This window comes from Mus caroli, chromosome 2 (assembly GCF_900094665.2).
Source record: "Mus caroli chromosome 2, CAROLI_EIJ_v1.1, whole genome shotgun sequence".
Taxonomy (NCBI): domain Eukaryota; kingdom Metazoa; phylum Chordata; class Mammalia; order Rodentia; family Muridae; genus Mus; species Mus caroli.
In genome coordinates, this window is record NC_034571.1 from 164,276,162 (window position 1) to 164,284,317 (window position 8,156).

Genomic DNA, 8,156 nt, shown 5'->3' on the forward strand with positions numbered 1-8,156 from the left:
AAAGAAAGAAAGAAAGAATGCAGATCCTTTGAGAGTTTGGACTAGGAAAGCAGGTGAATGCTGTAACATTGAATGCTGTGAGCAAGGCGTACTTAACGGGTCATACTAGTAGGAGCCTGGAAGGCTATAGTGCTGAGACCAATGTGGGCTATGGAGGCCCAGCTCAAGAGCTTTCAGAGGACACCAGTACTAGCAGCTGGACTAAAGACCATTCTGGTGATCCATCCTGTGGTTGGCTTTTGCCCTTAATGCGGGTCAAGGGGGAACAGTCCTCTGTTGCGGGTAGAGGGGCAAACTGTACAGCCACTATGGAAATTAGTATGGCAGTTCCTGAGAAAGATGGGACTCAATGGACCTCAAGATCCAGCGATGTCACTCTTAGACACATACCCATAGGATGCTCCATCCTATCACAGAAGCACCTGCTCAACCGTGTTCAGTGCTGTTCTAACCATAGTGGCCAGAAACTGCAAACACCTTAAATGTCCCTCAACAGAATGGATAAAGAAAATGTGGTACATTTACACAACGGAGTATTACTCGGCTGTTATAAAAAATAAATAAATATGACATAATAAAATTTGCAGGCCAATGGGTGTAATTAGAAAAAAAAATCATTCTGAGTGAGGTAACAGAGACCCAGAAAGATAAATATGTTATGTATTCACTTTTATGTAGATACTGGCTGTTAAATACATGATAACCAAGCCACAAACCATAGCCCCAGAGAGGTAAGGCATAGCTCAGTGGCTCTCAACCTTCCTCGTGTTATGACCTTTTAATACAGTTCCTCATGTTGTGGTTGACCCCCAACCATAAAATTATTTTTGTTGCTACTTCATAACTGTAATCTTGCTACTCTTGTGAATCATAAATTAAATAGTTTTTTGAGACAGAGCTTTACTAAATAGTGTTGAGAACCACTGGTATAGAAGAAAGGACTGGGGTAGGAGACATATTGAAGGGGGAATAGAATAGGTTTTATGGGTGTACAGCAGCCTTGTGGAGGACAGGAACAGGAAGGTTGGAAGTGAGGAGGAGGGGACATGGGGTTGAGTGAGGGAATGCACAGAAAGACAGCTAGAATTGAAAAGGAGGATCTGCTTCCTGCTAAATTGAAACGTCTGGGACTAATTCATTGGAAAGGAGACTTCAGGACAGACTGATATTAGCTCTGTGGCACGGTTATTAATAACCATTCTATTACGTGTCTTTAAATGGAAAAGAGCAAGCAGGGCAAAAAGAAATACCAGATGTACAGTCTAGGGAGAAGAAGCACACCAGGAAATTTAATGACGGAGCCAAGGCTTGTGCTGAAAGAGACAGAGACCCAATGAGATGTGGAAGAAAGAGAGTCGCCGTCCAGGGCAAGGCCCCACCCAGCTGATCCTGTGACTGTTGAAAGAAAGAGGCCTGAGAAAGTTTCCATTCCTACAAAGCAGCAGCCATCAGAACGTGTGCCGATGTAATTCAAGGAGGAGGTGATCAGGCAGGCAAAGTCATGCCAAGCAGGCAGGCAAACTTGGCAGCATGGACCATGAGGTTCTGGCTTTACAGTCACAAGGGACATGGAAGTTAGGGCTTGCAGGGTCTTCCTCCAAGGTTAAGGAAATCTGCTGAGTGCAGGCCATGACGGGCACCCCTCATGGAAGCCCTGGGAGGCCACTGCCTTTGGAAATGAAGCCTGGATTTCATTGAAGATGCCAGGATGTTGGAGGTGCCAGTTCCCTGAGATGTCTGCCAGAGAGAGCTTCAACACAGAGTGGAACCAACCTAAGAGAGATGGAAGGATGCTGCAGGCAGCAAAGCCAGAGGGTAGAGCCATCTAAGATCTCTGATGTTAGACGGGAGCTTCGGAATTGGAGTTTAGTCCTTGCTTTGGCCCAGTATCTCCTCAACGTTCCCCCATTCCTCCTTTTTGGAATGAACCGAGAGGGTCTCAAGATGCAGTCATTGAATAAGTAAATAAGCTCGCTCCCAGTCCTAAGGAAAGCTCTTTCTGCCCACTCTCAAAAGCTTTCATAATCAAGTCTGTGAAATAAGCAGACAATATGTAAACCAGCCAAAGAAACCCCACTGTCTGCATCTGCACAGGAAACTCAGATTGGAAAGTCACAGTCCAGCCAGATGGCTGAAGTTCATACAACGCTCTGAGCACAGAAAGGGCTGTGTGCCTGGGGGCTCCGGTCGGTCGAAAGAGGTCATTAGCAAGGGACAGAAGTGACTGAATGGTGCAGAGACACAGCTGGGCCTTGTCTCCGAGGACAGGCCTCGTCACAGTAGCCTCTCCCTGCTGCTGCTGTCCTACTGAAATTCTTTCAGAGGTGGATGTCACTGTGGCAGAAGGTCACCTACAATGTCCCCAAAGAGCCAGTTCAAAATAGGTCAAAAAAGTAAGGGGCACATTCTGCAGGCCCGTACCATCACTCTGTCCAGGAATGGCACAACAGGGAGGTGTCCTGAGTTCTACTAAGTTCAATTTGAATTGTATTTTTTGCAATGAGAAAGTTAGAGTTATAGTTGTAGTAGGAAGAAGAAGAAGGATAAGGAGGAGGAGGAGGAGGAGGAAGAGGAGGAGGAGGAAGAGGAGGAGGAGGAGGAGGAGGAGGAGGAGGAGAAGAAGAAGAAGAAGAAGAAGAAGAAGAAGAAGAAGAAGAAGAAGAAGAAGAAGAAGAAGAAGAAGAAGAAGAAGNGAGGAGGAGGAGGAGAAGAAGAAGAAGAAGAAGAAGAAGAAGAAGAAGAAGAAGAAGAAGAAGAAGAAGAAGAAGAAGAAGAAGAAGAAGAAGAAGAAGTTGTTGAGTTTTTAAATCTCCCACGGTTGCGGTAGAACAGGCTGACAGGCTTTTCAGATATTGACTTTAGCCATCATACCTACGCTCCTCAGACCTGACTCAGAGTTCCCTCCATCTGTCGGTGTTAGTAATGGCTTCCCACATTGCCATTAGTGAGCATTTCATACAAAGCACCCTTCACCGGCTCAGTTCTTCTGGATCCTGCCGGAGTACCCAGAAATGATGGGCTCTTTCTGAAAAGCAGTACAATTCTCGGAATACTCTGTAATTCTGTCCTCCAGTCAACGACTCCCCAGCCACTGATGACTTACAATCAGCAGCTCACCACAAACAGCTCAATGTTCCAGGCACCTGAGACGCTGTGTCCTGAGCTGCCCACCCTCCAGCTTAGACCAGACACGCCTATCAGCTTCTTCTCAAAATAGGTGAGTGAGAAAAGCCACAATGGACCTGGTATGTACTGACATACTGGCCTTGGGGCGACGGAATCCTGGCTAATGCTGGGAGCACACTGAGTGTTCTCTCTCTCTCTCTCTCTGTTTCTGTGTGTGTGTGTGTGTGTCTGTCTGTCTGTCTGTCTCTGTCTCTCCCTCCCCTCCCTCCTTCCTTCCTCCCCCTTTCCTCCTCTTTCCCTCTCCCCCCTCCACTCCCCCCTCCCTCCTCCATCTCTCCTCACACAAGTCCCCTAAAACAGAGACTGCCTTTGTGCCTGGTCTACAGACAAGGAAAGAGAAAGTCAGAGGTGTGGATGGACTTGCTCACTCACATGGTAAGTGTGAGTTAATGCTTACTCACATGGTGAGTGTGAGTTAACGCTAGGCAACCAGATCCCTAAGCCTGAAGCCATAAAAAAACCCTTTGCCTCAATGCATTGGGCTGATCTTCCATCTGATTTGTAGAAACAGAAAGAGAAGGCCCACAGGGAAGAAACTGGGAGGAAGCCCAGAGCTTCATTGCTAACTCTCCTTGTCTATATTCTTACCCTGTGGTCTGCCCAGGCTGAACACACTAGAGACACTGTCCAACAAAGGCCTCCCGCAGTGTTTACTCTAAGTAGAGGGGAGCAGGCGTGTACCCAGTGCCACACTAGGAAGTGGTCAAGCCAAAATCCAGCCAGCTTGTGTTTACAGCCATGATTCTTCCTCAAAAGCACAGGAGAAAAATGAAGACAGTCTGGAATTCAGTCCATATTCAGGACTGGGAAGACGGCTCAATGGAAGGAAGGGCCTAAGTGTCAAGTTCCCCAGAGTTCAGGTGAATTCCAGGTGTGCATGATGTCCTACCTGCTACTCCAGCCTCAAGGAGCAGAGGCAGGAGATCTCCAGAGCAGTCTGGCTAGGCAGAGTAACCACATCAGTGAGCTCTGGGTTCCATTGAGAGCCCCTGTCTCACTGAATTAGGTGAAAGGGTAAAGAGAGATGACTCTTGGGCTTTTAGAACCTCATCCTAGCTGCCTGGAAGTCAGTATTCTGCTAGCAGCCTTCAGATGAAGATGGAGAACTTTCAGCTCCTCATGTACCGTGCCTGCCTGGACGCTGCCATTTTCCTGCCTTGATGATAATGGACTGAACCTCTGAACCTGTAAGCCAGCCCCAATTCAATGTTGTCTTTATAAGACTTGCCTTGGTCATGGTTGTCTATTCACAGCTGCAAAACCCTACGACAATGCCCATGCATAGAAAGGTTGTTTCCCAGAAGTCACAGAGATGTGTGTTTCCTTATTCCCACATTGCAACAAGAGAGCTGGGGTTCAAGAGTTTTTAAGAATTATTGATTTAGTTATTGGGAGGGTGGCATGTGAATGAGAATGCCCAGGGAGGCCAAGAGGACGTTGGGTCCTCTAAGGCTAGGTCACAAGAGGCTGTGAGCCAGCTGATACAAGCTTTGGGAACTGAACTCAGTTCTTCTCAAGAGCAGCAAGCCTTCTTGACCTCTGAGACATCTCTCCAGCCCCTCAAGTTCTCTTCTGATCATGGAACCACACAACCAGTAGTCACAAACAAGCTCCAGAACTTAATTCTGATCTGTTTACCCCCAGAGATAATGTCACTATCCCTAGGTAGGAATGAAGAGTCAAAGCACCTGACAGCTATGAGTTGGAGACTGAAGAGATAAGTAAACAGGGGAGAGTATCTCAGAGAACAGGATGCTGGCAGGATCTGGGGGGCTCAGGACATCATGAGTAACGGGAACTAGGGGGAGGCCAGTGGATTCAAGGATCAAAGTCCAGTGCTGACAATTGGCTGGAAAAGGAGACCATCCATGTACTTACTGCCGAGAGATGGTCTCAATCATGGGACCAGTGCAGTTGGAGCGAGAATGTCCCCCATGGGCTCATAGATTTGAATACATGGTCACCAGGGAGTGGCACTATTTGAGAGGATTAGGAGGTGTGTACTTGTTGGGGGAAGTGTATAACTAAGTGTCTTAGTTAGGGTGTTACTACTGTGAACAGACACCATGACCCAGGCAACTCTTATAAAGGACAACATTTAATTGGGGCTATCTTACAGGTTCAGAGGTTCTGTCCTTTATCGTCAAACGCAAGAGCATGGCAGCATCCAGGCAGGCATGGTACAGGCAGAGCTGAGAGTTCTCCATCTTCATCTGAAGGCTGCTAGTTGAAGACTGACTTCTGGGCAGCTAAGACAAAGCCCACACCTACAGTGACACACCTACTCCAACAAGATCACACCCTCTAATAGTGCCATTTCCTGGGCTGAGCATATACAAACCATAACACTAAGAGTGGTCTTTCCAAAAAGGTAAGGTTCCAAAAGCCCATTCCAAGCCGAGTCTCTCGCTCTCCCTGTTGCCTGCGGGTCCAGTAGAGCCCTCAGCTTCTTCTCCAGCCTTATATCTGCCTGTGTGCTGCCATGCTCCCCGCCACGCTGATAATGGACTAAACCTCTGGCACTATAAGCCAGACCCAAATGAATGCTCGCTCTCTCCCTCTCTCTCTCTTTGTTTTTTGTTGTTGTTGTTGTTTTTCTAGACAGGGTTTCTCTGTATAGCCCGGGCTGTCCTGGAACTCACTCTGTAGACCAGACTGGCCTCGAACTCAGAAATCCGCCTGCCTCTGCCTCCCGAGTGCTGGGATTAAAGGCATGCGCCACCACGCCCGGCTTATGAGTGCTCTCTTTTATAAGAGTCGCTATGACCATGGTGTCTCCTCACAGCAATAAACACTGACTGAGAGAGCACCACGGAGCGTCCTGAATCTTTGGAAATAACTCTCAAGCACGCCAGTCTCAACAGCAAAAACACAGGCAAAGCTACTAAAGGGAGCAGCAATGTCAGAATATCCATGAACACGGTCTGACCCCACTCTCATCCAGTCCTGGGAAAGTACTACAGCGGCACTCGGGCGTGTGCTTGCCTCCTGACCATCAGATGGCAACTCGACAGACAGCCTTGCTGGGAAAAGCGAACCGCAAGCCAAGGGAAGCAGAAGAGAGCGGTAGCCATGTTGTCATGGCTCCTGCCCTTGTAGAGCCCAGGCCCATATGCATTTTGTCATGCTTAACCTTCTGCTATCCCACACTGTGGCTAAACAGACCTTTCCTCTTTACAAATCCCTTGCCTTGTGTATTTCATTGCGGTAAGAGGAAGCTAACCAGTGCTCCTTCCTTCTGAGCAGTGCTTTGAGATAGATTTCACAGGGACATGGTTCCCAGGTGTTGGTGATTTACAGTGGCTTGAGCACCAGAAGCCAGGGCCACTGACAGATTTCACAGGGATGTGAGTCCCAGGAGGACAAGGGCATGAACACCAGAAGGCAGGGCCACTGCTGTCCCAGAGGCCACAGAAACTGTGCTGAGCTCCCTCCTGCTTTCAAATAGCTTACAGTGGGATGAGAGTCAATACTTACTTTGCTCTGCCATTCACTGAGAACCAGCTCAGAGTGTGAGCCAAGCCGGGCTCCTCTCCTTCCCGCTACAGAAGGAAATAATTTTCTATAATGAGGTCTTCAGGCTGTTCCCTCGGAAGGAAGGCTCGTCACCTGTCACTCAGCCTCCATCTGCCTCATTACTCTCAAGACGAACAGCCAATTTTCCTGGATTCACATGTCTTCCTTCCCTCTGTGTCGTGCAGCTGTGAGTCTGATTTGCAAAAAAGCCATCACCTCATAATCTGACCATCAGAAAGGCGTAAAGGGGGGCATGCTACCAACCGTATTTCTGTTTTAAATTCCAATAAACATGAGCTGAAGTGTGAGGTTTGAAGGTGCTTGTTTCCATCGGCCTCTATGGCCCCTCCCTTAAGGGCTTCTGGGAAGAGCATACATTCCGTCCGCACCCATGTTGATTCAGTGTGTGTCCGTGTGTGTGTGCATGTGCGTATGTGTGTGCGCGCGTGCATGCATGTGCACACTCACACACGTGTGTGCATGTGTACAAGTGTGTGTGCGCACGTGCATTGCACACACGTGCACACACACACACAATGATACACATATGTAGGTCAGAAGACAACTTCTAAGAGTCAGTTCTCTCCTTCCACTCTGCAGGTCTCAGGGATCAAACTCAGTCTGCCAGCCTTGGCAGCAAGCACCTTTCCCTGCTGAGCCATCTCACTGTCCCAACCCTGTTTTTCTTCATGTCGTCTCTCTTGCTGTATCTACGTGAGACCAGACCTGCAAAAGCTGCAGAAATCTCGCCATGTCTTTACTACAACTTCTTCAGGACGGCACACAACATCCAGGAGCCCCATGAAGAAGGGCACACAGATACCAACAGGATCAGAACCCCAAGGAAGGAAAGCAGGGCACGTAATCACCAGTCACTGGCTCCCCAGCTCAGCTACAGGTCACCATGGGCTGCACGGGAAAGATGCCACCAGAGTGTCATTAGTGTGAGGTTCAAGCCAGCTCCACGCTGTGTGAATGATCCTTAGTTTGTGTGTTTGCATCTTTTCTTGAAACAAATTAAATCATAACCTGAGTCCCCATCCTGCATGAACACCCCAGGGGAAGAAAGGTATAGAAATTGTGGTACACAGAATATTCTGGGATGTCTTAGTTAGGGTTTTACTGCTGTGAACAGACACCATGACCAAGATAACTCCTATAAAAACAATATTTAATTGGGGCTGGCTCACAGGTTCCGAGTTTCAGTCTGTTACCACTAAGGTGGGAGCGTGGCAGCATCTGGGCAGGCATGGTACAGGCTGAGCTGAGAGTTTTACATCTTCATCTGAAGGCTGCTAGCAGAATACTGGCTTCCAAGCAGCTAGGATGTGGATCTTAAAGTCCAAGTCCATAGTGACATACCTTCTCCAACAGGACCACACCTTCTAATAGTGCCATTCCTTGGGCGGAGCATATACAAACCATCACACAGGAGAATCTCGATGTCTTCAGTG

General features: G+C 48.2%; 1 long non-coding RNA gene across 1 annotated transcript in view; it reads left to right on the plus strand.

The window, feature by feature from the left end:
- LOC110309081 overlaps window positions 1-7,005 on the plus strand; it is a 14,536-nt gene extending 7,531 nt beyond the window's left edge. The window contains exons 4-5 of the long non-coding RNA XR_002379655.1: window positions 3,487-3,561; window positions 5,972-7,005. This is a non-coding gene — a long non-coding RNA (uncharacterized LOC110309081). The remainder of the gene's footprint in view (window positions 1-3,486; window positions 3,562-5,971) is intronic.
- The last annotated feature ends 1,151 nt before the right edge of the window (window positions 7,006-8,156 follow it).